This window comes from Papio anubis, chromosome 1 (genome assembly GCF_008728515.1).
Source record: "Papio anubis isolate 15944 chromosome 1, Panubis1.0, whole genome shotgun sequence".
Lineage (NCBI taxonomy): Eukaryota > Metazoa > Chordata > Mammalia > Primates > Cercopithecidae > Papio > Papio anubis.
Genome location: NC_044976.1, coordinates 126732193 through 126743946, shown reverse-complemented (window position 1 = coordinate 126743946; position 11754 = coordinate 126732193). Strand labels below are relative to the sequence as shown.

The following is an 11754-nucleotide window of genomic DNA, read 5'->3' as shown; positions in this document are numbered from 1 at the left end:
GAGTGTGTTTGCATTTGTTTTTTTTTTTTTTTTTTTTTTTTTTTTTTTTGAGACCTGAGTCTCACAGCTGTGTCACCCAGGCTGGAGTGCAGTGGGCGATCTCGCTCTCACTGCAAGCTCCTCGGGCCTCCCAGGTTCACGCTTCATTCTCCTGCCTCTAGCCCTCCAGTAGTTGGGACTACAGGTGCCCCGGCCACCACCGGCTAGTTTTTTTAGTAGAGACGGGTTTCACCATGTTAGCCAGGATGGTCTCGACCTCCTGACCTCATGATCCACCCGCCTCGGCCTCCCAAAGTGCTGGGATTACAGGCTTGAGCCACAGCGCCCGGCCTGCATTTGTTTTTTGAGGAACAAGAAACTGGCTGATGACAAATTCTTGGTTTTCCAGGGCAAGAATTGTGATCTAGAGGAATTTGAGGTTTGGTTCAGTTACTACAGATGTTAAGAAGTATTAAAAGTGGCCGAGATCACGCCATTGCACTACAGCCTGGGCAACAAGAGCGAAACTCCGTCTCAAAAAAACAAATATTAAAGGTTTTAGCCTGGCAACATAGGGAGACCTTGTCTCTACAAAATTTAAAAATTAGCCAGGCATGGTGGTGTGGGCCTGTAGTCCCAGCTATGTGGGAGGCCGAGGCAGGAGAATCACTTGAGCCCAAGAAGTCAAGGCTGCAGTGAGCTGTGATTGCGCCGCTGCACTCCAACCTTGGTGACAAAGTGATACCCTGTATCAAAAGAAAAAAAAAATTTATATATATATATATAGAGAGAGAGAGAGAGAGAAGGTTAAAGGATAACTGATGATGGAGGTATCAATAATATATGACTTGGGAATGGGGAGGATTGCATTCTTCCATTCCCCATCCTTAGACCACTGGATATCTGAGATCTCTTCTCCCACTTCCCCTTAGGGTCAGGTGTGGTAGAGGAAACTATGAATTGTAAGATTATTGCCTCCATCCTCTGATCTTTTGGCAAGATTGCCCTCCCCTTACCTTAGGTTAAAAAGTGAAACAAGGCCAGGCATGGTGGCTCACGCCTGTAATCCTAGCACTTTGGGAGGCCGAGGCGGGTAGATCACAAGGTCAGGAGTTCGAGACCAGCCTGGACAAGATGGTGAAACCCTGTCTCTACTAAAAATACAAAAAGTAGCCAAGCACAGTGGCAGGCGCCTGTAATCTCAGCTACTTGGGAGGCTGAGGCAGGAGAATCCCTGGTACCAGGGAGACAGAGATTGCAGTGAGCTGAGATTGTGCCACGCACTCCAGCCTAGAGGCGACAAAGCAAGACTCCGTCTCAGAAAAAAAAAAAAAAAGTAAAACAAAAACTCTTGCAGTCGGGTTTTCTGCAAGTAATATTTGGTAGTTATTAATCTTGAGCTCTGAGACTAAACCTAGCATTACCACTAATCATGTAAGTTTGAGGAAGTCTTTTCACACCTGTGGGGTTTTATCTTTTGTACAGTGAAGTTATGGACTACGGTTTTGTGGAACATGAATAAGCCAAGAGTGGGAGGTTCCACTTTGATAATGGTAGACTAGATGCCTGAGATCAATACTCTCACTAGATATTTTAAAATCTGGGAAAAATACATGAAAAATCTAAAAAGCATCAAAGAGTGAGTAAGACTGACTGGGAACCCAGAGGGGAAAGAAAGCTCTAAAGACTGGCTGTCTTTGATCTGGAGGCCAATTAGGGAAAGGTTGCTGAGAGGCTGAGCTGTGGTTTTTTTTTGTTTTGTTTTCTTTTTTTTTTTTTTTGAGATGGAGTTTCACTCTTGTCGCCCAGGCTGGAGTGCAGTGGTGCAGTCTCAGCTCACTGCAACCTCCCACGCCCAGGTTCAAGTGATTCTCCTGCCTCAGCCTCCCAAGTAGCTGGGATTACAGGCACGTGCCATCACGCCCAGCAAATTTTTGTATTTTTAGTAGAGACGGGGTTTCACCGTGTTGGCCAGGCTGATCTCGAACTCCTGACCTCAGGTGATCCACCAGCCTGGGCCTCCCCAGGTGCTGGGATTACAGGTGTGAGCCACCACGCTCTGCCCTGAGCTGTGTTTTTGAGGGCCTTGAAGGAGTGGGAGAGCTAAAGGGACAAAAAGTTGGAATCTGCCGGCCTGTGTGTGTGTGTGTGTGTGTGTGTATACATATATATATATATATATATATATATATATATTTTTTTTTTTTTTTTTTTTTTTCCTTTGAGATGGAGCCTCGCTCTGTTGCCCAGGCTGGAGTGCAGTGGCGTGATCTCTGCTCATGGCAACCTCCATCTCCCAGGTTCAAGCACTTCTCTGCCTCAGCCTCCCAAGTAGCTGGGATTACAGGCTTCTGCCACCATGCCTGGATAATTTTTGTATTTTTAGTAGAGACGGGGTTTCACCATCTTGGCCAGGCTGGTCTTGAACTCCTGACCTCGTGATCCACCCACCTCAGTCTCCCAAAGTACTGGGATTACAAGCATGAGCCACTGCACCCAGCCTTGTTTGTTTGTTTTTGAGACACAGTCCTGCTCTGTTGCCGAATCTGGAGTGCAGTGGTGCCGTCATGCACTGACTCCAGATTCAACCTCCTGGGCTCAAGCAACCCTCCTTCCTGCCTCAGTCTCCTAAGTAGCTGGGACTATAGGCATGAGCCATCTCGCCCAGCCAGAAAATATATTTTAAAGCAACTAGAGAATAAAGACACTTTATTCTCAAAGGAGCAATAGACTGCTACTTGCAGGCTGGGCGCGGTGGCTCACGTCTGTAATCCCAGCACTAAAAATATAAAAATTAGCTGCGCATGGTGGTGCGCACCTGTAGTCTCAGCTACTCAGAGGCTGAGACAGGAGAATTGCTTGAACCCGGGAGGCAGAGGCTGCAGTGAGCTGAGATCGCACCAGTGCACTCTAACCTGGGCAGCAGAGCGAGACTCAGTTTCAATAAAAAAAAAAAAGAACAGAAAAAAAAGAAAGAAGGGGATGGGCTGGGTGCAGTGGCTCACACCTGTAATCCCAGCACTTTGAGAGGCCAAGGCAGGAAGATTGCTTGAGCCCAGGATTTTGAGACCAGTCTGGGCAACATGATGAAACCCCATCTCTACAAAAAAATTAAAAAATTAGCTGGGCATGGGCTGGGCGCGACAGCTCACACCTGTAATCCCAGCACTTTGGGAGACCAAGGCGGGTGGATCATCTGAGGTCAGAAGTTCGAGACCAGCCTGGCCAACATGGTGAAACCCCATCTCTACTAAAAATACAAAAATCAGCTGGGCACGGTGGCTCATGCCTGTAATCCCAGCACTTTGGGAAGCTGAGGCAGGTGGATTGCCTGAAGTCAGGAGTTCAAGACCAGCCTGGCCAACATAGTGAAACTGTGTCTCTACTAAAAACACAATAAATTAGCCGGGCATGGTGGCGGGCACCTGTGAGACTGCACCATTCCACTCTAACCGGGACAATAAGAGCAAAACTCTGTCTCAAAAATATAAATAAATAAAATAAAAAAATATAAGAATTAGCTGGGCATAGTGGCGGGCACCTGTAATCCCAGCTGCTTGGGAGGCTGAGGCAGGAGAATCATTTGAACCCGGGAGGTGGAGGTTGCAGTGAGCTGAGATTGTGCCATTGCACTCCAGCCTGGGCGACAAGAGCAAGACTCTGTCTCAAAAAAAAAAAAAAAAAAAAAATTCGGGGCATGGTGGCGCACACCTGTAATCCCAGCTACTTGGGAGGCTGAGGTGGGAGGATCACTTGAGCCCTGGAGATTGAGGCTGCAATGAGCCATGATGGCCCCACTGCACTCCACCCTGGGGAAGAGTGGAACCCTGTGTCAAAAAAAAGAAAAGAAGAAAAGTAAAAGAAAACAAAAAGAGAAAGAAAGAGAGAGAGAGAGAGAGAGAGAAAGAAAGAAAGAAAAGAAAGAAAGAAAGAAAGAAAGAAAGAAAGAAAGAAAGAAAGAAAGAAAGAAAGAAAGAAAAGAAAGAAAGAAAGAAAAAAAAGAAAGAGGCCGGGTGCAGTGGCTAACGCCTGTAATCCCAGCACTTTGGGAGGCCAAAGTGGGCAGATCACGAAGTTAGGAGATTGAGACCATCCTGGCTAACACAGTGAAACCCCCTGTCTACTAAAAATACAAAAAAAACTAGCTGAGTGTGGTGGCGGGCGCCTGTGGTCCCAGCTCCTCGAGAGGCTGACACAGGAGAATGGCATGAACCCGGGAGGCAGAGCTTGCAGTGAGCCGAGATCATGCCACTGCACTTCAGCCTGGGCGATAGAGCAAGACTCCGTCTCAAAAAAAAAAGAAAAGAAAAGAAAGAAAGGAAGAAAAGAATGACGGAAAGAAAGAAAGAGAAAGAAAAAGAAGGAAAGAAGGAAAGAAAGAGAAAGAAGAGAGAGGGAGGGAGGGATGGAGGGAAGGGAGAAGGAAGGAAGGAGCAAGAAAATGGGATGTTCAAAGAGGTAAAGTGGTGCAGGAATTGAATACATCTAGCAAAAAAAAAAAAAAAAAAAATAGAAAGAGGAAAACCTGGAATCATCAGGCTCACACATGACATTCACAAAAATAAAATGTGCTTTATTTCTAAGTGGAAGGATTACACTCTCTGCTCTTCTGGCTTCTGCCGAGAGCTTTCCTTGGAGCCCCTTGGAGATCTGGACCATCACCCATTAGTGAAGCTCACAGCTGAGTCAGTCTCGCCTGGGCTCCTCCCTGCTCCAGGGGCGGATGCCTTGTTTTCCTCCACTGACTTCTTTTTTTTTTTGTAAAACCTATAAGGAGTTTTCTCGCTGCGTCACCCCGGCTGGACCGCAGTGGCACGATCTCGGCTCACTGCAAGCTCCACCTCCCGGGTTTACGCCATTCTCCTGCCTCAGCCTCCGAGTAGCTGGGACTACAGGCGCCCGCCACCACGCCCGGCTAGTTTTTTGTATTTTTAGTAGAGACGGGGTTTCACCATGTTAGCCAGGATGGTCTCGATCTCCTGACCTCGTGATCCACCCGCCTCGGCCTCCCAAAGTGCTGGGATTACAGGGTTGAGCCACCGCGCCCGGCCTCCTCCACTGACTTCTGCTTCCTGTGGCAGCAGCTACATAAGTATTGGCAAAACATGGACAGACTCCAGCCAGACAACTTGGTTTCATCGGTGGATAAGCTCAAGCTACTTTCCAAGTGCTCAGGTGCTCCTTGTGTCTCACTTGGCAGATTCTTGAGTACGGGCATTGCCTCCGTCCTGTCCTAGGTGATTGCAAAGAGGAAGGGGGCCCCTCTGCTTGGTCCTCCTCCTCTTCCTCATCCTCCTTGTCCTCCTTGTTCTCCTTGTCTTCCTCTTTCACCTCATTTTTCCTCAGCTGGAGAATGCAAACTTTGTTCTGCTTCCGCCTCTTTGTCTGAACAAGGCTGGGATCTTCTTCCTTGGGGGAATTCAAGAGCAAGGAATGAAGCATGCTCTCCACCAGCCCATCCTGTTACATATGGGACTTTGCATCTGTCATTGGGGGAGGCGAAGTGCCGCAGAGAAGCGTGGAGATCAGAGAGCAAACCTAAACCCAGCGCCCATCTGTCTGTGAGAACTGAGTAGACAGCAGAGGTTAAAAAACACTGTCCTGGCCCAGAAGACATGTTCACTTAAAATACTAAAGACAAGCTACAAAGCAGTATCTGCAAAGGACACACAGACATATCCTGAATGCATTAAATGCTCTTTTTTTTTTTCTTTTTGAGACGGAGTTTCACTCTTGTTGCCCAGGCTGGAGTGCAGTGGTGTGATCTCTGCTCACTGCAACCTCCACCTCCCAGGTTCAAGTGATTCTCCTGCCTCGCCCTCCCGAGTAGCTGGAATTACAGGCATGTGCCACCACAGCTGGGTAATTTTTCTATATTTAGTAGAGACGGGGCTTCATGGAGAGTCCAATTAAGAGTGGAACAGCCGGCCGGGCGCGGTGGCTCAAGCCTGTAATCCCAGCACTTTGGGAGGCCGAGACGGGCGGATCACAAGGTCAGGAGATCGAGACCAGCCTGGCTAACACGGTGAAACCCCGTCTCTACTAAAAAATACAAAAAACTAGCCGGGCGAGGTGGCGGGCGCCTGTAGTCCCAACTACTCGGGAGGCTGAGGCAGGAGAATGGCGTAGACCCGGGAGGCGGAGCTTGCAGTGAGCTGAGATCCGGCCACTGCACTCCAGCCTGGGCGACAGAGCGAGACTCCGTCTCAAAAAAAAAAAAAAAAAACAAAGAGTGGAACAGCCCATAGCTATTGCACTCCAGCCTGGGCGACAGCATGAGACTCTGTCTCAAAAAAAAAAAAAAAAGAAGCAGCCCATATCTGGGCTTTTTTAAAAATATATATTTATATATATAAAATATATAAATAAATAATAAATGGTAGGGGCCAGGTGCAGTGCTTCATGCCTGTAATCCCAGCACTCTGGAAGGCCAAGGCAAGAGAATCACTTGAAGAGTTTGAGACTGACCTGGGGCAACATAGTGAGATTCTGCTCTACTTTATTTATTTTATTTATTTATTTATTTATTTATTTTTGAGACAGAGTCTCGCTCTGTCGCCCAGGCTGGAGTGCAGTGGGGCGATCTCAGCTCATGCAAGCTCCACCTCCTGGGTTCATACCATTCTCCTGTCTCAGCCTCCGGAGTAGCTGGGACTACAGGCACCCGCCACCACGCCCGGCTAATTTTTTGTATTTTTAGTAGAGACAGGGTTTCACCATGTTAGCCAGGATGGTCTCGATCTCTTGACATTGTGATCCACCTGCCTCGGCCGCCCAAAGTGCTGGGATTACAGGCGTGAGCCACCGTGCCCGGCCTATTTATTTATTTTTGAGACAGAGTTTTACTTTTGTTGTGGAGGCTGGAGTACAATGATGTGATCTTGGCTCATTGCAACCTCCGCCTCCTGGGTTGAAGCGATTCTCCTGCCTCAGGCTCAAGTAACTGTAATCCGAGCTACTGTATCCCAGTAGCTGGGAATACAGGCATGCCCAGCTAATTTCATATTTTTAGTAGGGATAGGGATTCTCCATATTTGTCAGGCTGGTCTCAAACTCCCAACCTCAGGTGATCCGTCCGCCTCAGCCTCCCAAAGTGCTGGGATTACAGGCATGAGCCACCATGCCTGGCTGCTCTATTTTACTTAAAAAAAAATTAACAAAAAGATTAAAGTATATGGGAGGATATGCATAGGCTATATGCAAATATTCTGTCATTTTATATAAAGATAATGAGCATCTACAGATTTTGGTATTTGCAAGGGTCTTGCAACTAATCCCCTAAGGTTGCCAAGGGACGACTGTACATATACAGTGATGCATCACTTAACCACGGGACACATTCTGAGAAATATGGTGTTAGGTGATGTCGTTGTGTGAACATCACACAGTGGACTTACAAACCTAGATGGCGTGGCCTATTATACACCTGGGCAGTCTGGTACAGCCTATTGCTCCTAGGGCACAAACCTATATAGCACATTACTGTACTGAATACTGTAGGCAATTGTAACATATGATATTTGTGTATCTAAACATAGAAAAGGTCCAGTGAAAATACATTATCATAATCTATGTGACCACCATTGTACATACAATCCATTGTTGACCAAAACATCATTATGTGGCACAAGACAGTGTATACATATATTAATTTACATATAGAGTGAGAGCAAATGGGCAAAATGTTAGTGACTGATAAATCTAGATGAAAGGCATACAGGTGTTAATTCAACCAGCTTTCAAGTCTCTATAGGTTTGAACTGTTTCAAAATAAATAATTGTGCATGGGGCACTGTTCTTGGCTCTGGAATCTGGTGTCCTTTTCCAGCTAAGCCTGACCATTGCAGGGTCAGCAACAGTGATTGTCTTCTCCCCGCATAGCTCAGTTATGCTCAGTGACTACTTATGGGGAAGCCATTCCACAAACACGAGGTGTGTCCCTGCCCTCTAGGTACTCACAGTCCAGGGAGGGGAAAGAGCTAGGACAAGTCATCTGATTACAGTGTGGTGGATGCAGTGGCAGAGCAAGAGCCCAGCGCAGGGACTCGCCGACACTGCCAGCGTCTCCTAGTGTCTGGCAGGAGACTGAGTGCACACAGTTCATTGTGGAAAAGAAAAGACACCCCTTGGTAGCTGGTTGGTAACACACATAGACCCCTAGCCTGGGAGATAGGATGTGTATGCATGCCCTTTCTCCCAAAGTTGTCTTCCAGAGTCAGCCTGGAGCAGATACCCGGAAGTCCCTTTTCACAAAGGACCCTTGCCTTGTCCTTATCTACTTTCCCACTTTGTTTTTTGTTTTGTTTTGTTTGAGACAAGAGTCTCCCTATGTCGCCCAGGCTGGAGTGCAGTGGTGCCATCTCGATTCACTGCAACCTCCGCCTCCTGGGTTCAAGCGATTCTCCTGCCTCAGCCTCCCAAGTAACTGGGATTACAGTCACCCGCCACCACGCCCAGCTAATTTTTGTATTTTCAGTAGAGACAGGGTTTCACTATGTTAGCCAGGCTGGTCTCGGTCTCCTGACCTCAGGCCCACCTTGACCTCTCAATGTGCTGGGATTACAGGTGTGAGTCACTGTGCCCGGCTATTTTCCCACTTTTAGTTGGGGCCCTACTTCTTTTGGCTGCTGCCTCTTGGGTGAGATCAAGGAGACCCCTGTTTCTGGCCTCCTCACTGACGTCGCCATTCCATCTTCAGAGTGTGACATCTACAACCAAACCAACATGTCATGCTCTCGCTCTCATCCTGAGAGACTGCCTCTCAGGATGATGTGCCCTTATGCTAAAATGGCTCCTCATTACTGGCTGCGAGTCTGGGGGGGAACAAGAGGGTGAAAGGGCTGAGAGGACACAGACATCCTTCATGTGTGTAGGGGGAAGGGGGACACCCTGTGCTTTGTACACCTAGAAGCACCTACCTCAGGAAGGTGTCTGGGTTCAGACATTCAATGGGGTCAGTCAAGATTTGGAGGTTTTGGGGGGACTCACTGGGAGCTGTCCCACATCCCGTACCTCAGACGCGAGCTTACCCAATGATGGAGGAAGAACTGTTTCAGAGAAAAAGCAGAGAAAATGCTTTCTCAGTAGCAAAATGCTGGGCTTTTGCATTTCAAGCCAAAGTCCAGACATGTGTCAGAGTACACTAGAGCTGTAATGTTCAATATACTAGCCGCATTTAGCTATTCAAACTTAAATTGAAATGAGTTAAAAAAACGAGGCTGGGCACAGTGGCTCACGCCTGTAATCTCAGCACTTTGGGAGGCCAAGGTAGGTGGATCGCTTGAGGTCAGGAGTTGGAGACCAGTCTGGTCAACATGGCCAAACGCTGTATCCACCAAAAATGCAAAAATTAGCCAGCCATGGTGGCACCGTCTGTAGTCCCAGCTACTCGGGAGGCTGAGGCAGGAGAATCACTTGAACCCGGGAGGCGGAGGTTGCAGTGAGCCGAGATCGCACCACTGCACTCTGGCCTGTGTGACAGAGTGAGACTCTGTCTCAAAACAATTAAAAATCAATAAAAACAAAACAAACCAAAAAAAAAAAGAAATGAGTTAAAATGAAATAAAATTTAAAATTCAGTTCCTCAGTCTGCCCAGTCACATTTCAAGTGCTCAATAGCCACATGTAGTTGGTGGCTACCATGTTCAACAGTGGAGATATTATAGAATATTTTCATTACCACTGAAAGTTCTACTGGACAGTGCTGCATTAGAAAGGGATATTTTCTGTTTTGAGAGAAAGGTAAGGAGATTTATCTGTTTTGTCCACTGCTATTGCCCTAGGGCCTAGAACAGTGTTTACCACGTAGGAGGGTAATCAGCAAATCTGTGTTGAATTAATATTAGAGAAGTTAGAGCCAGTTTTCCATCACACCTACCTCTTTAACCAACTGATCTCAGATGGATACAGTTTGTCCAAATTGGTGAGGCAGGAAGATCAAGCCTAGGAGGTCAAGACTGCAGTGAGCCATGATTATGCTGCTGCACTCCAGCCTGGGTGACAGAGTGAGAATCTGTCTAAACAAAAAAGGTTAAAATGGTCAATTTTGTGTTATGCATATATATATATATATTTTTTTTTTCTTTTTCTTTTTTCTTTTTGAGACGGAGTCGCGCTCTGTCGCCCAGGCTGGAGTGTAGTGGCTGGATCTCAGCTCACTGCAAGCTCCGCCTCCCGAGTTTACGCCATTCTCCTGCCTCAGCCTCCCGAGTAGCTGGGACTACAGGCGCCCGCCACCTCGCCCGGCTAGTTTTTTGTATTTTTTTTTTTTTTTTTTGAGACGGAGTCTTGCTCTGTCGCCCGGGCTGGAGTGCAGTGGCCAGATCCCAGTTCACTGCAAGCTCCGCCTCCCGGGTTCATGCCATTCTCCTGCCTCAGCCTCCTGAGTAGCTGGGACTACAGGCGCCCGCCACCTCACCCGGCTAGTCTTTTGTATTTTTAGTAGAGACGGGGTTTCACCGTGTTAGCCAGGATGGTCTCGATCTCCTGACCTCGTGATCCACCGGTCTCGGCCTCCCAAAGTGCTGGGATTACAGGCTTGAGCCACCGCGCCCGGCAGTTTTTTGTATTTTTTAGTGGAGATGAGGTTTCACCATGTTAGCCAGGATGGTCTCAATCTCCTGACCTCATGATCTGCCCGTCTCGGCCTCCCAAAGTGCTGGGATTACAGGCTTGAGCCACCGCGCCCGGCCCTGTGTTATGTATATTTAATCACAATAAGAAATTGGCCAGGGCCGGGCACAGTGGCTCACGCTTGTAATTCTAGCACTTTGGGAGGCCGAGGCAGGTGGATCACTTGTGGTCAGGAGTTAGAGACCAGCCTGGCCAACATGGTGAAATCCCATCTCTATCAAAAATACAAAAATTAGCCAGGCATGGTGGCATGTGCCTGTTGCCTGTGATCCCAGCTACTGGGGAGGCTGAGGCAGGAGAATCTCTTGAACCCAGGAGGGAAAGTTTGCAGTGAGCGGAGATCGCGCATTGCACTCCAGCTTGAATGAGACTCAGTCTCAAGAAAAAAAAAAAAAAAAAAAATACTGGCCAGGCACAGTGGTTCATGCCTGTAATCCCAGCACTTTGGGAGGCCGAGGCAGGAGGACTGCTTGAGCCCAGGAGTTCAAGATCAGTCTGGGCAACAGACGAGATCTCGTCTCTACAAGCAATTTAAAAATTAGTTGGGCGTGGTGGCGAGTGCCTGTGGTCCCAGCTACTCAGGAGGCTGGAACAGGAGGGTAGCTTTAGCCTAGGAGTTCGGGGCTGGAGTGAGCTGTGATCATGCCACTGCTTTCCAGCCTTGGCCACAGAGGGAGACCTTATCTTAAAAACAAAACAAAACAAAACAAAAAACAAAAACAAAACAAAAAATAAAACACAATAAAAAAACAATGTAGGCCGGGCGCGGTGGCTCACACCTGTAATCCCAGCACTTTGGGAGGCCAAGGAGGGAGTATTGCTTGAGTCCAGGAGTTCAAGACCAGCCTGGCCAACATAACAAGACACCATCTCTATAAAAAACAAAAAAATTAGGCATGATGGGGCATGCCTTTACTCCCAGTTACTAGGGAGACAGGATTGCTTGAGCCCAGGATGTTGAGGCTGATTGAGTCACTGCACTCCGGCCTGGGTGACACAGGGAGATCCTGTCTTTAAAAAAAAAAAAAAAAAAAGAGAGAAAGAAAAGAAACAAGGCTTGAAACCTGTTATACCATCCTAGGGGCACAACTGACACCATAGGTGGCCTCACACTGGCTCTGTACACCTCCAATCCTGACACAC

General features: G+C 47.7%; 1 long non-coding RNA gene across 1 annotated transcript; it reads right to left on the bottom strand.

The window, feature by feature from the left end:
• Positions 1 to 5030: 5030 nt before the first annotated feature.
• Positions 5031 to 9984, bottom strand: LOC103876577. Its single transcript, XR_635870.2, has 2 exons — positions 9857 to 9984; positions 5031 to 5388 (listed from the first exon to the last, which is right to left on the bottom strand). It is a non-coding gene; the product is annotated as an uncharacterized LOC103876577 (long non-coding RNA).
• Between the last annotated feature and the right edge of the window lie 1770 nt (positions 9985 to 11754).